The sequence below is a fragment of the Physella acuta genome, unplaced genomic scaffold, assembly GCF_028476545.2.
Source record: "Physella acuta isolate Inbredline_101_S28 unplaced genomic scaffold, ASM2847654v3 ptg000805l, whole genome shotgun sequence".
NCBI lineage: Eukaryota > Metazoa > Mollusca > Gastropoda > Physidae > Physella > Physella acuta.
This window is the reverse complement of record NW_026732323.1, coordinates 1,052,820-1,065,339: the sequence shown is the minus strand read 5'-3', so window position 1 is coordinate 1,065,339 and position 12,520 is coordinate 1,052,820.

The following is a 12,520-nucleotide window of genomic DNA, read 5'->3' as shown; positions in this document are numbered from 1 at the left end:
AGATAGTTAAAAAACCATTGCTCATATATATAATACAATCACATTCACTAGGTCTTCAAAGCTTCAAGAAATTTACCTACAATTTACAGTGCTACTCTGCTAGACAAAAGATAAAATGGAAGGCCAATAAAACGATGTACACATTTTGAGGGGGGGGGGATAGACATGCAGTGCCCCTTCTCCCCGAAGATATGTTAGAAAGAAGCAAAATTACTTTTAATAAATGTACTTTTAAATAGAATGAAAGCACCGAAAGCTTTCAAGTCAACATAGGCCTAACCAATGCATTTTTCGCATTTTTGTAAAAAAAAAAAAAAATGCAGCGAAACGAAAGAAAAAATTGCAAAACTAAGCTAGGCCCTAACATTCAACATTCTAAATAATCGGTCTGATTAAAAACAAAAATTAGATCTAGATTCTAGACCCTAGTACTAGCCTAACAGGCTAAATCTTGTTGTTAATTAGTAAATTAATAAATATCTATTGACTCTAGATCTAGTTAGTTTCATCAAATAAAAAATAGACATGTCTTTGTACGGCAAGCGGCATCAGAATCAGATAGATGAAGTTCGTTACATGACTAGTCAGTACTCGTAAGGGCGTCGGCCTTTCTTACTCATTATTACTCATCATTACTGCCCTTTACTTTTTAATTTAGATTTTTTCTAGATCCAGATTTACTTTACTCTTTACTTTTTTAGTAGATCTAGATCTAATTCTTAGCTTACTACTGTACTACTAGATTCTACTACTAGTCTACTTAAGTCAGTCTACAGTCTACCGTCTACTCTAATCACAAAGTGAAAGTATTAATCAATATTAAAAATCATTTTAGTATTAATTTATTAAATTTTATTACGCCTACGGGACATTACTACACTGACTTAACTGACTTAATTTAACTAAACTGAACTTACTAGATCTAGACAAACTGGGGGTCACGACTTGAAGGGCTTTCTGGGGGGGGGGGGGGGGGCGCCAACTGGTAGACTAAACCCTAGCAATGAAAAAAACCATAAATATTTAGAAAAATATATGAAGTTCGGCTTTACTAACTTCACTGGAGATGGAATAGAGAACAAACAATGCAAACTTTGAAAAGTTGTTCTCAGTTTTGAGTCTATGAAGCTTTCAAGGATAAAATGTCATTTTGAGACAAGTCATTCGGAACACAGCAAAATGATATGGAGTTCTATCATCGGCATGAAGCTAGTTTCAAACATCAGAGACTTGATTGAACATGAAGTTTTCACCAAGAAAACACAGCATTACTGCAAGCATCATATGAAGTCGCATTAGAAATTGCCAAGCAAAAAAACCTCACACAATAGGAGAAAATCTCATTAAACCCTGCATGTTGAGGATGGTAAAATTAATTCTTTGGTATTACAGTGCAGTAAAGATGCAACAAATATCTCTGTCTAATAATACTATTCAGTGGCATATGATATAGACTCTATCAGACATCCGTAGATGTTGAAAAACTAATTTTGAACGAAATCAAGCTTTCACCATTGTTTGATTTTCAAGTTGACGAATCAATTGACGTGAGTTCATGTTACTAGTTGCTTGTCTTTATGAAATACATTCATTAGGATGATAGCAAAGAAGAGTTGATATTTTGTGAAGATATCATGAAGAAAATAAATACGTTTTTTGAAACTGGATGATTAAAATAAGAAAACGGCAGTGGGGTTTGTATGGATGGTGTGTCATGTTTGGGTCAAAATCGGGCTTTCAAAAAAAAGTAAAAGATTTAGCTCCCTAATGAAGGGGAATCCACTGCATGATTCACCGGTATGCCTTCGCCAGCAAGACTTTTCCGACTCCATTGCTAATAAAAGTCGTGAATTATATTAAATCTGGATCTCCAAACTCCATCTGTTTCTAGAACTGTGCAAAGATGTGAATAAAGTTCACGAGGTTCTACACTTGAAATCAAGTTGTTCTCGGAAGTGCAAGGGAAACAAGACCTTTTGAAATACTTTAACGACAAAGAGTGGTAGGAGAGAGTATCATACCCAACAGATATATTCGAACATCAACATAAGCTTTACCTGAAAATGAACGAATATTATCTCTTTTCATGATAATCTCTTGGCATTTTTATCAAAGCTGCAAAATTGGCAAAGAAAAACAAATATCGGAAATATTGCCATGTTTGATAAACTCTGCAGTGTGATAGATGAATCCGATTGTGAGATAAATAAAAATTTGAAAGAGGATTCTTCACATCTTAAATCTCTTGAAAGCGAACCACTGTGTTATTTTCCCTGAGCTGAAAGAAGAAGAATCTGCATTGGAACGCTACCCATTCTCTGCTCCCATGATGTTGCCAGCTTTCCCAATGAATTCTTAAATTTGCAAAATGATTCCGTGTTAAATGAAAAACTGCACAAACAATTTTGGAGTAGCATGCACCGTTCATACCCAAACGTGAAATCGATTACCTTTTGAGTTTTAATTCCTTTTGTGTCTTCTCCAATTAAAAGAAAACAAAGAAATAAATTGTATTGGGATCCCATAAAGTGATTCTCATCTGCATCTATCTTATATGTTTAATGTAAGTAATTATGTTATTACTTCTTTTCAGTTGGAAGAGGGCATGGATTTGCTGAGCTTGAAGGTGTCCCATTTAAATTGTCAGAAAGTTTACAGCACAGCAAAACTTTAACCAATGCATTCTATCAGGTAATTTTGTTAAGAGTTAAACCATCATCTGTTGTGTCCAACTCTTAGCTAACCATGATTCAATGGCTTTACCAACAGCCAAAAAAATTGATCATACCCACAGGCCCTAGTGTTTGTTTTTCTATTTAATTTTAATTGTGATTAATTAAAATGAAGAAAATGTAATATATGCACAAATAGTTGTCACTGGGTTTAACCATCATACAAATTGTTTTGTTTTTGGATTAGTTAACATATAAAATATAAGTAAGGCTGAAAACAAAAAACTTAAAATGCTAAATTGCCCAATAATCGGAATTTTTCAGCTACTAATACTTACTTAAACTTACTAATACTTTTTTTTGTAATTGTTCAAGCTGGAATCCAATCTGGAATATTCCAAAGTGAATGACAATGTTTACCCTGTAAGTAGTTGAAAAATATATCATTAATTATAAACTATGTGTTCGGGGTAGTCCATAAATGATGTCACACTCATAGGGGGGAGGGGGTCTATAATTTTGTGATAGTTTGTGATGAGGGGTAGGAGGTGTGTTCATGAATCATATGGTGTGACGTCACACTTTTGCATTATAAAAAATATTAGAAAATGAATTTTAGACGTTATTTTGTGTTTTAGAAAACAGTATTAGGAATTGATAAAAATACTCTATGTTGACAGAGTTCAGACAAGGTTTTGGAAAAATATCCTATTTTAAGAAAAATTCAACTGCAATTTGGAGGGGGGGTTGTAGGCTGAGATGTGACATTTTATAGGGGGGGGGGGGGGTGGGGTTCTGGCTTTTTGTGACGGGGGAGGGGGAGTGGGGAGGTAAAAATCATCAAACAAGCATGGTCAGCAAATTGAAAATAAGGTTTTAGAATATTTTAGTACTTTAAACGACTGAAGGTAAGAACTGGAAATATTTAAGTATGATTGTGCCATTATCACTAGCCTAACTATTCCTTCTGTGCTTGATGAACTTAGCTCTAGAATTAGCTGATTTATTAAGCAAATAATTGCAAACAATAGAATGTTCTATTTTAAATTGTCCCATTGGCTGTTTATACTTTTTGTTTTTTAATGCAGTATTGGACTATGTGGGTAGACTACCTGGTAGTTAAAAAAAAATTGTTTCTGGATATTTCAACCCGGTTCTTTTAATTACTTTTAAAAAAAATAATTTATGGATTTATAAATGAAATTCAGTTATGAAATAACTTGTTGAATTGTGTTTTATTCCTCAGTATACATTTGAGCTAGAAAGAAAAGTATTGTCAAACATGTCTACAAATTTTCGATAATTGTCAATTTTGTTTTAAACTACTGAATTATTAATAAATATTATATGCTTTTAAATGTTTTGTAATTTAAAACTAAAAAATAAATATTTTATATTATCTTGGCTACTTCATGCACATTTTATTTTCTTCAATTCATTAGACGACAGCATATTTAATTTATTATTAGATTTATTTTTATTGCTAAATTTTTTAGATGATTTCAAGAAACCTTCGTGAATAACAAATAGTTAAAAACAAAAACATTGCAATAGTATCTGTGGTTACTTATTGAGATAATTTTAACTATCAGTGTATGTTATCACAGTACACGATGTGTTGATTTTATAGGTAGATCAACAATTAAAATACAGCATTACACATTATCTTTACCTCTCTGCCCTGTGTACTCATCAGGTCTAGACAGGTAAACTTCTCTCTTGATTTTAATCAAGGGCCATATTTATTGGAAATTTGAACTGGTGATTATTACAGTTCAATAAATATTGAATAAATACTTCACTAAAAATAAAGTTTAATTGTTTTCATGGTAATAATAAGGTATTGCTTATGATCTGATAATTTTAAGAAAAAGCATCTATCACAAAGATGAGGTCACAGATTTTTTGGGACTGTCAGCATATGCAGCAATAGTGTAATGACTGATTCAACCATGATTACAATTGCCCATTCAATTTGTAAGTTATAAAACAAATCAGAATTTTTTTTTGAGTGAAACTTTATTAAACAATGAAAAAAAATCAGCCTCAGTCAGGCATCAGTAAATAATATAAGATACAATAATGATTGTTCAGTCTACACACCATGAGAGCACACATTTGACAACTAAAAAGAATAATATTCTGAATGAACTACACTGTATTGCAGAAAACATTTTTACATCTAAATAACTACCTGCTCTAGATATTGGGTTGGAACCTATGGTAGTGTGTAGTGATCACTGTACACAGTCACATAGGTTCAAAACTGTACTTGATATACTATTAAAACAAAGAAAACTACATATAAAAAAAGTATAGTGTAATTGGGTTGTTGGGACTGAAAATACTTGTATCTATTGGCTGAACGCAACACAATTACAACTTCAAAACCTAGACATTTTATAAAACAAAGAATCACCAAAAATCAGACTAAAAACTGTTCTAAAGCCACATTAAGTTTGAGTCTAAGTGATAGTGTTGTCGGCCGAATACAACACAATAACGAAGATTCATAACTTAAATTTGTAATTTAACAAAATTATCCTATTGTTATTCTTTTACAATTTACAAAGTAGTCCATCAGAAATACAGTAAAATAGAAAAAAAAACATTTGAAACTTTAAAAAGATCAATATAAGTTGAGGTAGATAGATTGTTCTAGATGAAAATACTACAGTTTCACAATTTTCAATAAATCAAAGAAACTTCAAACAATTCAAGTGATGTTTACAATACAAAACAATATATACACATTTGAAATTATGAAATGAAATTTAAACAAAACTGCAAGTTTTTAAAAGTAATTAACTAGTAAATATGCAAACTAAATTGAAAGATAATGTATATGAAAATACATTACAAATTTAGAAAGATAAAGAAAATAAAAATAATTGAAAGTAGAGCAAGCTTAAGAAAAAAAAATTAGGACAAAAGAACAATTGAAAAAGTTCGAGTAAAATTGTCAAATATAATGAACTGATCTACATTAGAAAAGATTCATTAGCTATCAGCAACAAAATAGTTACTAATACAGAAAGTACCACAAACAAATAGAAGTTTATCAAATATCAGAATTTGACAAGTCAATTAAGAAAAGAGTGGCACACTAGTCTATTTACAAAAGGCTGACTGAGATAATAGGCTAGAGAGCCTACTTGAAGGTTTGGAGTTTAACATTAATATGTTATAAGTTCTGTTACAACTTTCAGAAATAGACAATAGAAAAATGAAACTGTTCTATTAAGACGGATGGTTTGGAATTTCAAATTTGATATTGTATTACTTAACTGTGGAAACTCAGAAATGGATGCTAGGAAAATGACACATTGAAGGCTGTATGGTATTTAAAACAACATTTCCTGCTTGTTGTTTCAACCACTTCATTAACCACATAAAGCACAGCTGCAATGGTCAGCCTGAATGGCCTCAGAGTGTGACTCAGTTTTATGGGTAAGCCTGACTAACACATCAGAGTGTGACTGTTTCATTGGTTGGCCTGACTTTATCAGAATGTGACTGATTTTTTGTCAACCTAGCTATGTCTATGTGACTATTTCAGACTGACTATCATCAGCTAGTGACTATTTCAGTAGTCAGCCTGATTGTGTATCTTCAGCTAGTGACTATTTCAGTAGTCAGCCTGTTTGAGCATCATCAGCTAGTGACTATTTCAGTAGTCAGCCTGTTTGAGCATCATCAGCTAGTGACTATTTCAGTAGTCAGCCTGATTGTACATCTTCAGCTTGTGACTATTTCAGTAGTCAGCCTGATTGTGTATCTTCAGCTAGTGACTATTTCAGTAGTCAGCCTGATTGTATATATTCAGCTAGGACTATTTCAGTAGTCAGCCTGATTGTGTATCATCAGCTAGTGACTATTTCAGTAGTCAGCCTGATTGTGTATTGTCAGCTAATGTCTTGTTAACTAGTCAGCCTGATTGTGTATTGTCAGCTAATGTCTTGTTAACTAGTCAGCCTGATTGTGTATTGTCAGCTAATGTCTTGTTAACTAGTCAGCCTGATTGTACATCTTCAGCTTGTGACTATTTCAGTAGTCAGCCTGATTGTGTATCTTCAGCTAGTGACTATTTCAGTAGTCAGCCTGATTGTATATATTCAGCTAGGACTATTTCAGTAGTCAGCCTGATTGTGTATCTTCAGCTAGTGACTATTTCAGTAGTCAGCCTGATTGTGTATTGTCAGCTAATGTCTTGTTAACTAGTCAGCCTGATTACGCCAGTGTCAGAATGTGACCATCACTGACTTTAATGTGGTAGTGGCTAATTGTTAATTACAGTCCTAGTCATAATGTACCATAAAGGAAAATATGCAGTTAAATCCTTGCATAGAGTTGATCATTTGACTAAAAGCTTAAGTTGAGATAAAAATTAGTCTTCAAACATGAAAAGGAAACAGTCATTAAGTTGGTTCACAAGATGCAAGAATTTTTGCTAAAGAAAACACTGGAAAACAAAAGTAAATTTGAAGTGCGTTATGACAAATAACCAAAAAAGGCTGCTGTCAAATGAAAAGCTTCATTTCAGAGTAAAATAGAACATAAAAGATTAGTGATCAATGAATAAACAAGGAATAAAAATAATAGATATTGTATAAGTAAGCGCTGCATACTCATCTGTTTCAGAAAAAGTTGGACTGGGAGGTAATAGGTAGACTAAGATTTACTTGAACACGGAATAAACAAAGATTTAATGAATGTCCATTTAGGAAAAATGACAACCACAGAGATAATATTCATTAGATATCTTAAAGAGATTAGTAACTATAGAAAGCAGGGTGCAAAACAGAACAGTTGATTGAAAGGGAGGTAATCAGCAAGAAGAAGAATGAAGTACCAATGACGATTTGATAGTTAAGATTAGAGGAAAAGATGCATCCATCACATTTGGGGTTAGTGTTTATGTTAGGTCCCCCGACCAAAACAGAACACTTCTCAAATTAATGAATTTATCTACTTCAGATGAACTGCTTAATTTTAAACACTAAAAAAATGGTTAACACCTTTAAATAAAAGTGTGATCTTAATTAAACACTACAAAATTTAGTAAAAAGCTAATAAAAATTACAAAATTTCTATGTAAAAAAAAATCAAATAAAGTATAAAGCTGTGTATAACATAGAGCTTCCCACAAAATTAAATAGAAATGAAATGAGCATAGTTGCCCACAAAATTTCATAATAGAGAAATAAAAGGAACACAGGGTTGCCCAAAATTAAATGATACAGAAATTAACAATTTAGAAATAATTACAAATATTCTGGCATGGCTCTGGTGCCACCTTTAGCTGCCCCATGACCTCGTTAGGGGAAGAAAAATATTGAAGTACACCTACAGTAGACTCCACTAGGGAAAAAACAATACAGGTAATTCAGATAACCATAGAAAAAATATTGAAGTACACCTACAGTAGACTCCACTAGGGAAAAAAAAATACAGGTAATTCAGATAACCATAGAAAAAATATTGAAGTACACCTACAGTACTCCACTAGGGAAAAAACAATACAGGTAATTCAGATAACCATAGAAAAAATATTGAAGTACACCTACAGTAGACTCCACTAGGGAAAAAACAATACAGGTAATTCAGATAACCATAGAAAAAATATTGAAGTACACCTACAGTAGACTCCACTAGGGAAAAAACAATACAGGTAATTCAGATAACCATAGAAAAAATATTGAAGTACACCTACAGTAGACTCCACTAGGGAAAAAACAATACAGGTAATTCAGATAACCATAGAAAAAATATTGAAGTACACCTACAGTACTCCACTAGGGAAAAAACAATACAGGTAATTCAGATTAACCATAGAAAAAATATTGAAGTACACCTACAGTAGACTCCACTAGGGAAAAAACAATACAGGTAATTCAGATAACCATAGAAAAAATATTGAAGTACACCTACAGTACTCCACTAGGGAAAAAACAATACAGGTAATTCAGATAACCATAGAAAAAATATTGAAGTACACCTACAGTAGACTCCACTAGGGAAAAAAACAATACAGGTAATTCAGATAACCATAGAAAAAATATTGAAGTACACCTACAGTAGACTCCACTAGGGAAAAAAACAATACAAGTAATTCAGATAACCATGTACCGTAGGCTTACACAGTATTTAAAAGATGAAAAGAATACATCTGTAGACTTCATACAAAAGCTTAGCAAGCTATACAAAAGCAAGTATAGATTTAATACAAAAGCTTAGCAAGCTATACAAAAAAAAGTATAGATTTCATACAAAAGCCTTGCGGGTTACACACAAAAAAAAGTATAGATTTCATACAAAAGCCTTGTGGGTTACACACAAAAAAAAGTATAGATTTCATACAAAAGCCTTGTGGGCTACACACAAAAAATCATGTCTATAAACTTCATACAAAAGCCATGTACATTTTGATACTGTTATAAATTAAAATTCTGTAAAGGTTAAAAAACATACAAAGGTTTTATCTCTGTCAACCATCCAAACTATCCTACTTCCTCATTGGCTCAGCAATAACTTTAAAGAATATGTTAACTATTAACAAAGGGAGAACACAGTCCTCAATTTCTATTTGATGATTATTTCCCTGTATATATGGATGGGTTGGTACTAATTAGGTAGGCCCTTTTCATGAAGATTTCTTAATATTCTGGAATGAAACTTGTTGTAGTGAAATCCTATTGGTCTTCAATCTGTCAATTTTTATATCTTTCTTTTGGTAAAAAGTTCCTAAGTTCAACAGCTTCTAAAATCTTTCCTGCAACACAAAAAAAAAAGAAAAAAAAAAGTTATTTCAAGACAATTTTTAAACTTTATATCTAATTAAACAGCACTAAAATGTGTATATACAGAAAAGACTAAGCTAGCAGGACATGAATTTACTGGTGTTATCAGCTAATAATAACATCTACAATTACCAACTTCCTGTAACATACTGTCAATTTGTACTGTATAGCAAAATGTAATTACCTATAGCTTGTATATGCTTGTTTTGAGGATGGACCACATTAGCAGCTTTCTTCACCAATAGACTTTTAGAATGGCACTCATCTGGGATGCTTGTTTTGAGGGTGGACCACATTAGCAGCTTTCTTCACCAATAGACTTTTAGAATGGCACTCATCTGGGATGCTTGTTTTGAGGATGGACCACATTAGCAGCTTTCTTCACCAATAGACTTAGAATGGCACTCATCTGGGATGCTTGTTTGAGGGTGGACCACATTAGCAGCTATCTTCACCAATAGACTTTTACAATGGCACATCTGGTAAGTTTGTTTCAGGGCCTGGCTTTACAATGACCTAAACATTTTATCTGCTAGACTAAAACATGTATGAATAATTAAACTTGCAAAACCAAAGATACAATAATTAGGTTGAATATAAATAAATGCTTTACATGTGTAATAAGGCATATAAAGAATTAACCAGCTTTGTCAAAATGACAGTTGCGATAGTGTCAGTCTCAGAACAGTTTAGAGAAGAGAAAGAGGGCAGGGCAAGAAGACAGTTAAGAGGGCAGTTTAGAGGATAGATAAGAGGATAGACAATAGGATAGACAAGAGGGCAGTCAAGAGGGCAGTTAAGAGGTCAGACAAGTTTGCAAGCAAGATGAAAGGCTAGAGGACAGACAGAGGGTAGGAAAGAGGAAAGTTGGTGTTAGGCAGATAAGGGCAGGTTAGGATTTTTAGATAGAAGGCTATACAACTCTTGTTGTAACAAAACATTGTGCCAGAGAGGCCCTGGTGCCCCTAGTCTGGGTCCCAGATTTTAGGCAAGATCTGGGACTACCAACACAATGTAAATGTAGAATATTTAAATTTTCTGCTACATTCTAAAAAAAGTGCATTTAAATTTTTTTTTGAAAACATTATCTATAATAGTGATCAAACAATAGCTACTACAGCAGAGGTCATGAGGTAATTGGGAACATGTGTTGTAGTTGATTGATTTAAACGGTTCATTACTTTGAGGTACCAAGAAAGCATCTCTATGGAAATTTTACAATATAATAATCTAACATAAGTTCTAAAGAATTCACACCAATCTTCCTTATTTACACCCTATTAGTATAAGTTGGACACGTATACATAGCTAGACTACAATAGAAATAAGGCAGAGGCCAATGAGTTTAAGAGATGCACATTTTATGACTAAATTAGAATTTGGACAAAATAAATTCATTAATAACAAAATCCAGCTAATTGTGTAAATAAAATCACAACAGAAATCTGTTAGAGTAACATTAATCTACACTGAAGGCCTACAGATGCATCAATTAGATTAGACAGTTACTATCCAGATTTCCTTAACTGAAATTGTTTTTATGAATAATTAGTCAATTGAAATTCAGTAAATAAATGTTTTGCATCTTTCCCCAACAATGAGGTAAACCTTGCCTCAAAAGGTTTGGTGGCAATACAAAATATACAACTAAATATTGAACTTATTAAAAACATAATAGAAAATGCTTTTAAATTTGTAGAGCTACACAATCAGCTGCAGATGTAATACCCCAACAGGTGAAAAGTAATGTGTGCTTGGGCCCCTTTACACACACACAACTCCACATGAATGGATATAGACATGTATTTACACCTGATTGAGTAGGACTTTTGAAATTTAAGATTAATATATTATATGAAAACAAATAGTGGAAACAACCTAGCCAACTGTTGAAAATATGCTTCAACAGAAAAAAAATGGCTTCAAAGACTTAGAGCTAAAAAATAAATGAGAAGCTTTCATTGGTAACTAGCAAAAGAGAATCAGTCAAAATTTAATAGAAAGGTATTATTGATGTATCAAAAATGTGCACTGAATTTGTGTAAGCTACAAGTAAGAGCACCATGAAAATGTAGAAACAAAATCAAACAGATTGCTACAGACAACTGATCAACAGTAAAAAAAAATGCTATGGCAAGAGATCAGGCAAGGAAAGGAAAAAAGATAGTCAAGAAGAGTTTAGAGGAGAGTAAAGATGGCAGGGCAAGAGTAAAGGGGACAGTAAAGATGACAGTCAAAATGACAGACAGGAGGGCAGGCAATAGGATAGACAAGAGGACAGGAAAGAGGGAGGTAAAATGGCAGGTAAGAGAGAAGACAAGAGGGTAGGAAAGAGGAACTTCGGTATTAGGCAGGTAAGGGCTGATTAGGATTTTTATATAGAAGGCTATACAACTCTTGTTGTAACAAAACTATGTGCCAGAGAGGCCCTGGTGCCCCTAGTCTGTGTCCCAGATTTTAGGGAAGATCAGGATCTACCAACAGATCATTAACAATTGGAGAAAACGTAGACCATGTCTTGGCCAATAATATATAATTTAATTTAGTGTTAAAGTAGCATCACAACAATCAGTTTAAATTATCAGTCCGCCCAGTGTGCATAACTTACAAATAATTTTAAGTAGTAACATTTTGGTTGACTATAATTAACTTAGTAACCTCCCCTAGACCTACCCCACTAAAATTAACAATTTTAACCATGTGTTTATAGATTATTTAATTTTCCTTTTTCTGAGATAATTCTACTTGACCCCTACTTTGGTTTGTTTAGGATTTGCTTCCATAGCCTTTACCCAACCAAGGGCGACCTACAAGGCAGCAGGTGTTTCATTTTGGAGTTCTCTCCTAGACGGGCAGCCAGCCAAGGCTAACGAGTCCACATCTACCCGGAATTGGAATTGTTATACTAGAAAATTTGAAATTTTTGCCAGAGACAACAAATTCCAGTGAAAATTGGACAATTACAAAATATTACAGTAACTGAAAAAGATAGAATTAACAAGGAACACAAAACAGCTGAAAAAGATAGAAATAAAAAACATAAAAGTA